This window comes from Lissotriton helveticus, chromosome 5_1 (genome assembly GCF_964261635.1).
Source record: "Lissotriton helveticus chromosome 5_1, aLisHel1.1, whole genome shotgun sequence".
Taxonomy (NCBI): Eukaryota; Metazoa; Chordata; class Amphibia; order Caudata; family Salamandridae; genus Lissotriton; species Lissotriton helveticus.
Window position 1 is genome coordinate 1647560533 of NC_136065.1, and position 13066 is coordinate 1647573598.

Genomic DNA, 13066 nt, shown 5'->3' on the forward strand with positions numbered 1-13066 from the left:
AAGCTGCTATGGTGCAACTCTTATGTTGACTAGAAACATTAATATGATGACGCTCTTCTTTTGATATGTCTTTCAGTTAAATTTTATTGTAAGTAGCTGATACAGCACTGTTTGCAGCTCCTCAGTATATGGTTATACCGTGACAACAATGTTTTCATCATATTTATTATTCTACAAATGTATTTTTAAATGCACTGATGTGGTGTTTGCATGCTATGCAAGACGGCACATCATGGAATGTTTATAAGGAGCATCGAATAGGATTGTGATATTTGCACCTGGAAGAGTCGGACACGCAGATCCTGAAAAGAAGTAAAAACTCTCTAGCAAGGGCCGTCTTTCCCCTGAGTTTAATCTTTACTTTTAGTGAAATGGTTTATGAAAAACCAGTAAGCTGCTCCAGGTGAGGCTCGAACTCACAACCTCGGCATGCCTCAACGCAAGTACTGCTGTATAAGTACCGCGCGCTAACCAATTGCACCACTGGAGCTTGCTGTTCTCATACCTCCCCAGTTGAGCCATCTAAAGCTGACCAAGTAGATACTGGCACTGCTCCCTTATTCACTGTGCAAGATCGACTCACATGCTAGCATGTTATCATGACTATTAAAAACTACAGTCCTAATGGAACAGATTTGATAATTCTGCTATATCATGTGCTCTGTCTATTGAACACCACATATATTTGCCAGTTCTGACACAGTCTAGGAGAAACTTATGATTATTTGTAATTAGCACATCGTAAGAATTTCCTAAAAAATGAAACATAGTCACCTAAGGCAGACGAGGTGGCCGAGTGGTTAAGGCGATGGACTGCTAATCCATTGTGCTCTGCACGCGTGGGTTCGATTCCCACCTTTGTCGGAACGCCATCAGACACTCTTTTGAAGGTGGGCATGTCTCGTAGTACAATTACACTCTCTTTCAAGACACAGCCATAATCCACTAGAAGGGCCCAACTGACTATTCCATTTTGGCAATTATGTCAAATTAAGGGAAGTGTTTTGTGCTTAATTGAAATTAGATCTTTCATGAAGTGTCCAGAGGATTGCCTTTCCCTCACTCCTGGCCTTCTAACTAACCCTGGTCGTAGTGGGCGTAGTGGGGCTCCGCGGAGCTACGCGGAGTGGGCGAGAAGCTACGCCCACTCCCGCACTCCGCGTAGCCCCACTACGCACCTCCCTCCCGCTCTCCCCTACATACATTATTTAAGCAACTACCCTTAATAAAACAATTTTAAAGCACTTACCGTGTCCGGGGCTCGTCCGGGGCTCCCTCTTGGAATAGTGTCGTCCTGGATACCAATGCGCATGCGCGGGAGGCCGCGCATGCGCATTGGTATCCAGGAAGGGACGCTATTCCAAGAGGGAGCCCCGGAAGAGCCCCGGACATGGTAAGTGCTTTAAAAATTGTTTTATTAAGGTTAGTTGCTTAAATAATGTATGTAGGGGAGGGCGGGAGGGAGGCGGGTGGCGGCCGAATCGGCTACGCACACGGAGTGGGCGTAGTGTTGCCGGCTACGCTGTCTACGCAAAATGCGTAGAAGGCAACACTACGCCTACTCCGTGGGCGTAGCCGATTCGGACGCCCAGGGTTACTTCTAACCAGTTTGGATAGATAGACTGATAAGAAAGCAGCTCTTACTCCTAAAGTTTCAGCCATCTCAAGTGTATGACTGTTGACATATGTCTGCCCCACAGAGACAGATCACTTCTAATAAGTGATTTCTCTATCTGTCACTGATTGTGGACATACTAACTAGAGCTATCAGTATGGTCATAAATGTGAATACTCTTATGTTCTCAAATCAAAATGGAGTTTTTCCTACTTCCAAGAAAAGTGTCTTAAGCATGCTCTTCAATTTGTGCACGCATGTAGACATTCAAATGCAACTGCATTTCCATACAGAGTCTCAAAATCATAGATATCTTCATACCGCAGTAAGAATACATGAAGCGATTTACATACTGCAGGCAGGCTGGCCTTGTAGCTCAGTGGCAGAGCACTGGTCTTGTAAACCAGGGGTCATGAGTTCAAGCCTCATCAGGGCCTTTTTATATGTGAGTTTCTGTATGTTGTTTCCAAGTCATTCTTTCTAGGAGTCACACCTTGTCTTAAGTTTGCTTATTGACAAGCTTCCCTTTGCTGCTTTCATCGTATCAAGAAGACTTCATGAAAACTATTGAACCATAAACTATCTCCTCACCCCTTCCGATCGCCTGACGAACGCCTGACAAACGCCATTCTCACCCCGCCGGGCAAAGCCAAATAACCCATGCATATTTGAAGTTCCTTTGAAAGTCAGAGCGAGGACTATGACCTCTGTTCCGACTGAGTCTGCATCCACAGAAAGGATGAAATAAGGATCTAGAAATTTCACCAAGGAGATGTGAACTTCATCCCCCTTAAAATACTTTTCCTCCCAGATGCCCCGGCTCTTAGTCAAATGAGGTTAATCTTCAAAACCCCACCCCCACTAACCATAAATATCCGACTCTCCTGCTGTCCATTCAAATGATACAAGGTATCTTGTACATAGAGAGAATGTGAGAAAAAGCAGAATCGCTTCATAGATTTGGTGACCTTGGATGGGTGGGCTGGATAAAGAAGTGAACCTGATTTCGGGAAAAGGAGTATCGTGATGGGGATGAGGAAAAGAGAACATGGACCACATTCACAAGTTAGAGAAATAAATATATTAGGTTGAATGGTTTTAAAAAGTTAACTTTGAGCATGAATTGTTTTTTTAAACTGCAAAGAATAAAAAAAATCAATGTGGGATTGGAGGCACAATCTGAGCAGAAAGCACCATAAGCTGCTATGGTGCAACTCTTATGTTGACTAGAAACATTAATATGATGACGCTCTTCTTTTGATATGTCTTTCAGTTAAATTTTATTGTAAGTAGCTGATACAGCACTGTTTGCAGCTCCTCAGTATATGGTTATACCGTGACAACAATGTTTTCATCATATTTATTATTCTACAAATGTATTTTTAAATGCACTGATGTGGTGTTTGCATGCTATGCAAGACGGCACATCATGGAATGTTTATAAGGAGCATCGTATAGGATTGTGATATTTGCACCTGGAAGAGTCGGACACGCAGATCCTGAAAAGAAGTAAAAACTCTCTAGCAAGGGCCGTCTTTCCCCTGAGTTTAATCTTTACTTTTAGTGAAATGGTTTATGAAAAACCAGTAAGCTGCTCCAGGTGAGGCTCGAACTCACAACCTCGGCATGCCTCAACGCAAGTACTGCTGCATAAGTACCGCGCGCTAACCGATTGCGCCACTGGAGCTCACTGTTCTCATACCTCCCCAGTTGAGCCATCTAAAGCTGACCAAGTAGATACTGGCACTGCTCCCTTATTCACTGTGCAAGATCGACTCACATGCTAGCATGTTATCATGACTATTAAAAACTACAGTCCTAATGGAACAGATTTGATAATTCTGCTATATCATGTGCTCTGTCTATTGAACACCACATATATTTGCCAGTTCTGACACAGTCTAGGAGAAACTTATGATTATTTGTAATTAGCACATCGTAAGAATTTCCTAAAAAATGAAACATAGTCACCTAAGGCAGACGAGGTGGCCGAGTGGTTAAGGAGATGAACTTCTAATCCATTGTGCTCTGCACGCGTGGGTTCGAATCCCACCTTCGTCGGAACGCCATCAGACACTCTTTTGAAGGTGGGCATGTCTCGTAGTACAATTACACTCTCTTTCAAGACACAGCCATAATCCACTAGAAGGGCCCAACTGACTATTCCATTTTGGCAATTATGTCAAATTAAGGGAAGTGTTTTGTGCTTAATTGAAATTAGATCTTTCATGAAGTGTCCAGAGGATTGCCTTTCCCTCACTCCTGGCCTTCTAACTAACCCTGGTCGTAGTGGGCGTAGTGGAGCTCCGCGGAGTGGGCGAGAAGCTACGCCCACTCCCGCACTCCGCGTAGCCCCACTACGCACCTCCCTCCCGCTCTCCCCTACATACATTATTTAAGCAACTACCCTTAATAAAACAATTTTAAAGCACTTACCGTGTCCGGGGCTCGTCCGGGGCTCCCTCTTGGAATAGCGTCGTCCTGGATACCAATGCGCTTGCGCGGGAGGCCGCGCATGCGCATTGGTATCCAGGAAGGGACGCTATTCCAAGAGGGAGCCCCGGAAGAGCCCCGGACATGGTAAGTGCTTTAAAAATTGTTTTATTAAGGTTAGTTGCTTAAATAATGTATGTAGGGGAGGGCGGGAGGGAGGCGGGTGGCGGCCGAATCGGCTACGCACACAGAGTGGGCGTAGTGTTGCCGGCTACGCTGTCTACGCAAAATGCGTAGAAGGCAACACTACGCCTACTTCGTGGGCGTAGCCGATTCGGACGCCCAGGGTTACTTCTAACCAGTTTGGATAGATAGACTGATAAGAAAGCAGCTCTTACTCCTAAAGTTTCAGCCATCTCAAGTGTATGACTGTTGACATATGTCTGCCCCACAGAGACAGATCACTTCTAATAAGTGAGTTCTCTATCTGTCACTGATTGTGGACATACTAACTAGAGCTATCAGTATGGTCATAAATGTGAATACTCTTATGTTCTCAAATCAAAATGGAGTTTTTCCTACTTCCAAGAAAAGTGTCTTAAGAATGCTCTTCAATTTGTGCACGCATGTAGACATTCAAATGCAACTGCATTTCCATACAGAGTCTCAAAATCATAGATATCTTCATACCGCAGTAAGAATACATGAAGCGATTTACATACTGCAGGCAGGCTGGCCTTGTAGCTCAGTGGCAGAGCACTGGTCTTGTAAACCAGGGGTCATGAGTTCAAGCCTCATCAGGGCCTTTTTATATGTGAGTTTCTGTATGTTGTTTCCAAGTCATTCTTTCTAGGAGTCACACCTTGTCTTAAGTTTGCTTATTGACAAGCTTCCCTTTCCTGCTTTCATCGTATCAAGAAGACTTCATGAAAACCATTGAACCATAAACTATCGCCTCACCCCTTCCGATCGCCTGACGAACGCCTGACAAACGCCATTCTCACCCCGCCGGGCAAAGCCAAATAAGCCATGCATATTTGAAGTTCCTTTGAAAGTCAGAGCGAGGACTATGACCTCTGTTCCGACTGAGTCTGCATCCACAGAAAGGATGAAATAAGGATCTAGAAATTTCACCAAGGAGATGTGAACTTCATCCCCCTTAAAATACTTTTCCTCCCAGATGCCCCGGCTCTTAGTCAAATGAGGTTAATCTTCAAAACCCCACCCCCACTAACCATAAATATCCGACTCTCCTGCTGTCCATTCAAATGATACAAGGTATCTTGTACATAGAGAGAATGTGAGAAAAAGCAGAATCGCTTCATAGATTTGGTGACCTTGGATGGGTGGGCTGGATAAAGAAGTGAACCTGATTTCGGGAAAAGGAGTATCGTGATGGGGATGAGGAAAAGAGAACATGGACCACATTCACAAGTTAGAGAAATAAATATATTAGGTTGAATGGTTTTAAAAAGTTAACTTTGAGCATGAATTGTTTTTTTAAACTGCAAAGAATAAAAAAAATCAATGTGGGATTGGAGGCACAATCTGAGCAGAAAGCACCATAAGCTGCTATGGTGCAACTCTTATGTTGACTAGAAACATTAATATGATGACGCTCTTCTTTTGATATGTCTTTCAGTTAAATTTTACTGTAAGTAGCTGATACAGCACTGTTTGCAGCTCCTCAGTATATGGTTATCCCGTGACAACAATGTTTTCATCATATTTATTATTCTACAAATGTATTTTTAAATGCACTGATGTGGTGTTTGCATGCTATGCAAGACGGCACATCATGGAATGTTTATAAGGAGCATCGAATAGGATTGTGATATTTGCACCTGGAAGAGTCGGACACGCAGATCCTGAAAAGAAGTAAAAACTCTCTAGCAAGGGCCGTCTTTCCCCTGAGTGTAATCTTTACTTTTAGTGAAATGGTTTATGAAAAACCAGTAAGCTGCTCCAGGTGAGGCTCGAACTCACAACCTCGGCATGCCTCAATGTAAGTACTGCTGTATAAGTACCGCGCGCTAACCGATTGCGCCACTGGAGCTCACTGTTCTCATACCTCCCCAGTTGAGCCATCTAGAGCTGACCAAGTAGATACTGGCACTGCTCCCTTATTCACTGTGCAAGAACGACTCACATGCTAGCATGTTATCATGACTATTAAAAACTACAGTCCTAATGGAACAGATTTGATAATTCTGCTATATCATGTGCTCTGTCTATTGAACACCACATATATTTGCCAGTTCTGACACAGTCTTGGAGAAACTTATGATTATTTGTAATTAGCACATCGTAAGAATTTCCTAAAAAATGAAACATAGTCACCTAAGGCAGACGAGGTGGCCGAGTGGTTAAGGCGATGGACTGCTAATCCATTGTGCTCTGCACGCGTGGGTTCGAATCCCACCTTCGTCGGAACGCCATCAGACACTCTTTTGAAGGTGGGCATGTCTCGTAGTACAATTACACTCTCTTTCAAGACACAGCCATAATCCACTAGAAGGGCCCAACTGACTATTCCATTTTGGCAATTATGTCAAATTAAGGGAAGTGTTTTGTGCTTAATTGAAATTAGATCTTTCATGAAGTGTCCAGAGGATTGCCTTTCCCTCACTCCTGGCCTTCTAACTAACCCTGGTCGTAGTGGGCGTAGTGGGGCTCCGCGGAGCTACGCGGAGTGGACGAGAAGCTACGCCCACTCCCGCACTCCACGTAGCCCCACTACGCACCTCCCTCCCGCTCTCCCCTACATACATTATTTAAGCAACTACCCTTAATAAAACAATTTTAAAGCACTTACCGTGTCCGGGGCTCGTCCGCGGCTCCCTCTTGGAATAGCGTCGTCCTGGATACCAATGCGCATGCGCGGGAGGCCGCGCATGCGCATTGGTATCCAGGAAGGGACGCTATTCCAAGAGGGAGCCCCGGAAGAGCCCCGGACATGGTAAGTGCTTTAAAAATTGTTTTATTAAGGTTAGTTGCTTAAATAATGTATGTAGGGGAGGGCGGGAGGGAGGCGGGTGGCGGCCGAATCGGCTACGCACACGGAGTGGGCGTAGTGTTGCCGGCTACGCTGTCTACGCAAAATGCGTAGAAGGCAACACTACGCCTTCTCCGTGGGCGTAGCCGATTCGGACGCCCAGGGTTACTTCTAACCAGTTTGGATAGATAGACTGATAAGAAAGCAGCTCTTACTCCTAAAGTTTCAGCCATCTCAAGTGTATGACTGTTGACATATGTCCGCCCCACAGAGACAGATCACTTCTAATAAGTGAGTTCTCTATCTGTCACTGATTGTGGACATACTAACTAGAGCTATCAGTATGGTCATAAATGTGAATACTCTTATGTTCTCAAATCAAAATGGAGTTTTTCCTACTTCCAAGAAAAGTGTCTTAAGCATGCTCTTCAATTTGTGCACGCATGTAGACATTCAAATGCAACTGCATTTCCATACAGTCTCAAAATCATAGATATCTTCATACCGCAGTAAGAATACATGAAGCGATTTACATACTGCAGGCAGGCTGGCCTTGTAGCTAAGTGGCAGAGCACTGGTCTTGTAAACCAGGGGTCATGAGTTCAAGCCTCATCAGGGCCTTTTTATATGTGAGTTTCTGTATGTTGTTTCCAAGTCATTCTTTCTAGGAGTCACACCTTGTCTTAAGTTTGCTTATTGACAAGCTTCCCTTTCCTGCTTTCATCGTATCAAGAAGACTTCATGAAAACCATTGAACCATAAACTATCGCCTCACCCCTTCCGATCGCCTGACGAACGCCTGACAAACGCCATTCTCACCCCGCCGGGCAAGCCCTGCCGGGCAAAGCCAAATAAGCCATGCATATTTGAAGTTCCTTTGAAAGTCAGAGCGAGGACTATGACCTCTGTTCCGACTGAGTCTGCATCCACAGAAAGGATGAAATAAGGATCTAGAAATTTCACCAAGGAGATGTGAACTTCATCCCCCTTAAAATACTTTTCCTCCCAGATGCCCCGGCTCTTAGTCAAATGAGGTTAATCTTCAAAACCCCACCCCCACTAACCATAAATATCCGACTCTCCTGCTGTCCATTCAAATGATACAAGGTATCTTGTACATAGAGAGAATGTGAGAAAAAGCAGAATCGCTTCATAGATTTGGTGACCTTGGATGGGTGGGCTGGATAAAGAAGTGAACCTGATTTCGGGAAAAGGAGTATCGTGATGGGGATGAGGAAAAGAGAACATGGACCACATTCACAAGTTAGAGAAATAAATATATTAGGTTGAATGGTTTTAAAAAGTTAACTTTGAGCATGAATTGTTTTTTTAAACTGCAAAGAATAAAAAAAATCAATGTGGGATTGGAGGCACAATCTGAGCAGAAAGCACCATAAGCTGCTATGGTGCAACTCTTATGTTGACTAGAAACATTAATATGATGACGCTCTTCTTTTGATATGTCTTTCAGTTAAATTTTACTGTAAGTAGCTGATACAGCACTGTTTGCAGCTCCTCAGTATATGGTTATCCCGTGACAACAATGTTTTCATCATATTTATTATTCTACAAATGTATTTTTAAATGCACTGATGTGGTGTTTGCATGCTATGCAAGACGGCACATCATGGAATGTTTATAAGGAGCATCGAATAGGATTGTGATATTTGCACCTGGAAGAGTCGGACATGCAGATCCTGAAAAGAAGTAAAAACTCTCTAGCAAGGGCCGTCTTTCCCCTGAGTTTAATCTTTAGTTTTAGTGAAATGGTTTATGAAAAACCAGTAAGCTGCTCCAGGTGAGGCTCGTACTCACAACCTCGGCATGCCTCAATGCAAGTACTGCTGTATAAGTACCGCGCGCTAACCGATTGCGCCACTGGAGCTCACTGTTCTCATACCTCCCCAGTTGAGCCATCTAGAGCTGACCAAGTAGATACTGGCACTGCTCCCTTATTCACTGTGCAAGATCGACTCACATGCTAGCATGTTATCATGACTATTAAAAACTACAGTCCTAATGGAACAGATTTGATAATTCTGCTATATCATGTGCTCTGTCTATTGAACACCACATATATTTGCCAGTTCTAACACAGTCTAGGAGAAACTTATGATTATTTGTAATTAGCACATCGTAAGAATTTCCTAAAAAATGAAACATAGTCACCTAAGGCAGACGAGGTGGCCGAGTGGTTAAGGCGATGGACTGCTAATCCATTGTGCTCTGCACGCGTGGGTTCGAATCCCACCTTCGTCGGAACGCCATCAGACACTCTTTTGAAGGTGGGCATGTCTCGTAGTACAATTACACTCTCTTTCAAGACACAGCCATAATCCACTAGAAGGGCCCAACTGACTATTCCATTTTGGCAATTATGTCAAATTAAGGGAACTGTTTTGTGCTTAATTGAAATTAGATCTTTCATGAAGTGTCCAGAGGATTGCCTTTCCCTCACTCCTGGCCTTCTAACTAACCTGAATATAATCCATCTGGAGGACCTCAAAAGGGTGGTCAGGGGGCTGGAATCTGTACTGTCTGATTCGGGGTAACACTACACCTGGCTTGAGAGTCACACGATGGGGTGTGATTTGCATGTAACCTACATCAGTTGGACCTTGCGCCCATAAATGCTGCGGTACTTTAGACAGTCTGGAATCAAAATCTCGTAATACATAGTGACCCTTAAAGTCACGTAGGAACAATCGTATTCCCTCTGGGGAACAGCAAATAACTGCACCTAACTCTTTCAGTGTCTTAATGCCTAATAGATTTTCTGGACAGGACTTAGTAAGTAACAGATCAGTAGTGCGGGACAATGGACCTACTTCTAGAGTAACTGGCTTAGATATCTCATTAACTATTGGCTTTCCTGAAAATCCAAGGGAAACATTTCTTGAGCCTGAGAGCGGAGCCCCTGGAACTTCGGCATGACTAATTGTGGTCCTACTTGCCCCTGTATCGATCAAAAACTTTCTGTCTTTCCCTAATACTTGACTGTGAACATAGGGACCTTCTTGATCTACAGGTATCTCGATGAGAGGCAAGCCTACCTCCCTCTCTAGGCTGTTTCATGAATATGGCTGGTACTCTGGATACTCTGTCTGAGCATACTGGTACATCTGCGATGTAACGTGCTGTGTTGCAGCGATAGGCTGCGGTACTGTAACTGTCTGTTGTGCATTCTGTGGCTGAGGAGTCTGTGAAACTTGTTCTTGTCTAGGCGGACGTGGTCTTTCTTTAGTCTTACCAGTAGCTATATTATGTTTCAGAACTGCACACTCGTTTATAAAATGACCTGGCTGTTTACAATAATTGCAGTTTCCTTTAACGGGAGCTGCAGGATGGCTGGCTTGATTCGGACCCCTCTTCTGACTGTCTTGAGGAACAGATTATGCAACTAGCACTTTCATTTTCGTGTCTTTCATACGTTTTCTTTCGTGTTCTTGCTCTTCCCTGATTCTATTCTGGTGATACTGGAGCATCTGGAGCATCTGGGACGGAGTGTTTGCTTGCCAGGTGCTTTCGACTTTCAAAACTCGATTTTTAATTTGTGGGCTTGAATTCTCGACTAATTTAGTAACAAAAAGGTGAGGGTATGACTCACTACTTGTCTTGAGACCACTGTTAATACTGAAACATTTTTCAAATCTAGAATAAAAATCACTAATATCTTCGTCTTGTTTCTGTTTACAGGCTGAGATTGCATCCCAGTCTTCTTTTCTCGTTGTCAATAATCTGGGTAAAACTTGAATCAATAATTCTGGTAATTCTTTACATTTATCTCCAAGACCGGTACCTGGTACTCGTGCCTTGTCTTCAGCTTCTAGAACTGCCCAATCGATCTTTTTCTCTCCCACCTCCCATTCTTTTTCCTTTAGCTTTTCATACACCCCTGCGGGTAACAGGACCTTTAACATTTTAATGATATCTGGGTAAGTGTATTCTCCCATACGGAGCATGTCTTTTAATTCTCTATGGAACCCTGCTGGATCTTTGTCATGACAGGGGATTAATTTCTTCATTTCAAGAAGTTCCATCTTTGTGATTGGAGTGTATACAAACACTCGTTGCATTTCGCCACCCGTTCCTTTAACTGGGTGGACTTCTCGTAACGGATTCTGTCTATCTATGTAGAATGGTTTACTTTCTGGGGGTGAGACATGAACAAAATGCGGGTTCAGAAACGTTCTATATTTGTGGCGCTGTTCTAGAATAACACTAATTAAATCGGTACCTAGACCTCTCCATCTATACTGGAGTAACTCATTCAGGATATCGTGCAACGGACCTGGATCAGAATGTTGACCCTCATACAGAGTAATGAGGTGCTGAATCATATACATACCCACCAGTCGTTGCTCGGCTGGGGGTAGTTTCAGAAACATTTGTGCCACTATTTCGTCTGGAAAAGTGGTAGAATCAGTAATCCATCGGACTGCTGATCGGGCTAGTTCTTGTTCATGCATGGTACTTAACTCACTATAACCGATTCGTGATTTCAGAATGTGATCGGTAGCTTGAAATACTTGTTCTAGAGAACCTGGTTCTGGTGCTGGATGACGAAAAATAGACTTGGGTTCTAGACGTAAATGGCGATCTGGAAATCTAGATTTTCCTACATACGCTATTCTGGCGGGATTCTCGTCCTCTTCCTCTTCAGGTTCAGAGGTACTTTCTTTCTCGCTTACTTGTGCTGCTTTACGCTGTTCGTGTATCTTTATTATTTCTTTACGGATTTTCTTGTACATACTCTCCATAGCACTAATGGTATTGTGCTTACCCTCGGCTATATTATCACTCCACTTTGTCAGAGTTTTCATTTCGACTGGATCTGTAGATGGGTAATCTTGTTCTCTTATTAGACAGTTAATTAAGAACTTTAATATCATACGCTGGATCTCAGCTTTCCTTTGGGACATGGCATCACTAATACTTTCTGGATCATCCCCTGTACGGATGAAACGATATATTCTGTCTAGATCTTCTTTCATATTCGGTAAGGTGACTAGATACTCGGTCACTCTCCTTACACGTAAGGAATATAGAACCATATTATATTCGCCTGGAACTGGATCATAGACACATTCGTTAAGGGTTTGCCTGATTTCTGTAACAGACTGATATTTGGGCGTGCGCTGTAACGCTTGAGCATGTAATTCGAGTAATGTTAAACGCTTGTGTGGCGGCGGGGTTTGAGGAAGACCTCCTCCTGTGGCCCCTAAACCGGAATCGTCGACTGATGCCTTTTGTGCTGGCAAGGTCGGTAATTGTAACGTGGGCTGGACTTGTATGGCAGGCTGACCCGGGGGAGCTGTTAAGGGCACCCCGGTGCCTGGAGGAGCAGGAAGTACCTGATTTCCAGGGACTGGCGGAACGCGAACAGGATTTGCATATTCGGGGACTGTGTCGTCCAAATAGGACGAAATAAAAATATCAGCTGCGGTCTGTTTGTGACGTAGCTTGGTCGGAACTAATGGTGGCGGGAAATTACTAGATGCCTCTGGGGTCGCTTTTGGCAAACCCTCGGCAAGAAGAGGATACATACCCTTAATAAGGGCATGCCTCTGTCTGTCTGACTGTTCGGCTTTGACTTGTTCACCTATCTCGATTAATTCTTTTTCTTGGGCTCGTTCTTGGGATTCTCTACTTAACTCTGACTTTCTGACTTCCTTTTCCGTTCTTTTATGGGCTTCCTTGCGCCATAACTCGATGGCATCTTTCTGTGACTGTCTGGCTTTCTTTTTCCATAATGCTTCTTCTACTCGCATGATACATTCGGCATCCCATGTACCCGATACGGGCCATCTATACTTTTCGTCTAACTGTTTGGTATACTCTACCCATAAATCTAGATACAATATGGCGCTTATGCCATGCTTCTGATACATAAAATGACCTGGACTGTCCCTGGGCGGGACAGGAACTGCTTCCTCTAATAAACCCTTTCTAGTTTTTAACTGACGTAACTTGGAAAAGAGCGGCATTGTAAACTTGAATCGGAACACAATACAATACACGAA

The 13066-nt window shown here is 43.8% G+C and overlaps 11 non-coding genes across 11 annotated transcripts; 7 read left to right on the forward strand and 4 right to left on the reverse strand.

Annotated features, from left to right (window-relative positions):
* Window positions 1-395: 395 nt before the first annotated feature.
* On the reverse strand, window positions 396-490 carry TRNAI-UAU (transfer RNA isoleucine (anticodon UAU)). Its single transcript has 2 exons — window positions 453-490; window positions 396-431 (listed from the first exon to the last, which is right to left on the reverse strand). It is a non-coding gene; the product is annotated as a tRNA-Ile (tRNA).
* Window positions 491-782: 292 nt separating this feature from the next.
* TRNAS-GCU (transfer RNA serine (anticodon GCU)) lies at window positions 783-864 on the forward strand. The gene has a single exon. It is a non-coding gene; the product is annotated as a tRNA-Ser (tRNA).
* A 1116-nt stretch (window positions 865-1980) lies between these two features.
* On the forward strand, window positions 1981-2052 carry TRNAT-UGU (transfer RNA threonine (anticodon UGU)). Its single transcript has one exon. It is a non-coding gene; the product is annotated as a tRNA-Thr (tRNA).
* Window positions 2053-3207: 1155 nt separating this feature from the next.
* Window positions 3208-3302, reverse strand: TRNAI-UAU (transfer RNA isoleucine (anticodon UAU)). Its single transcript has 2 exons — window positions 3265-3302; window positions 3208-3243 (listed from the first exon to the last, which is right to left on the reverse strand). It is a non-coding gene; the product is annotated as a tRNA-Ile (tRNA).
* Window positions 3303-3594: 292 nt separating this feature from the next.
* Window positions 3595-3676, forward strand: TRNAR-UCU (transfer RNA arginine (anticodon UCU)). Its single transcript has one exon. It is a non-coding gene; the product is annotated as a tRNA-Arg (tRNA).
* Window positions 3677-4782: 1106 nt separating this feature from the next.
* On the forward strand, window positions 4783-4854 carry TRNAT-UGU (transfer RNA threonine (anticodon UGU)). Its single transcript has one exon. It is a non-coding gene; the product is annotated as a tRNA-Thr (tRNA).
* Window positions 4855-6009: 1155 nt separating this feature from the next.
* Window positions 6010-6104, reverse strand: TRNAI-UAU (transfer RNA isoleucine (anticodon UAU)). Its single transcript has 2 exons — window positions 6067-6104; window positions 6010-6045 (listed from the first exon to the last, which is right to left on the reverse strand). It is a non-coding gene; the product is annotated as a tRNA-Ile (tRNA).
* Window positions 6105-6396: 292 nt separating this feature from the next.
* Window positions 6397-6478, forward strand: TRNAS-GCU (transfer RNA serine (anticodon GCU)). Its single transcript has one exon. It is a non-coding gene; the product is annotated as a tRNA-Ser (tRNA).
* Window positions 6479-7592: 1114 nt separating this feature from the next.
* Window positions 7593-7664, forward strand: TRNAT-UGU (transfer RNA threonine (anticodon UGU)). Its single transcript has one exon. It is a non-coding gene; the product is annotated as a tRNA-Thr (tRNA).
* A 1169-nt stretch (window positions 7665-8833) lies between these two features.
* TRNAI-UAU (transfer RNA isoleucine (anticodon UAU)) lies at window positions 8834-8928 on the reverse strand. The gene is made up of 2 exons: window positions 8891-8928; window positions 8834-8869 (listed from the first exon to the last, which is right to left on the reverse strand). It is a non-coding gene; the product is annotated as a tRNA-Ile (tRNA).
* A 292-nt stretch (window positions 8929-9220) lies between these two features.
* Window positions 9221-9302, forward strand: TRNAS-GCU (transfer RNA serine (anticodon GCU)). The gene has a single exon. It is a non-coding gene; the product is annotated as a tRNA-Ser (tRNA).
* The last annotated feature ends 3764 nt before the right edge of the window (window positions 9303-13066 follow it).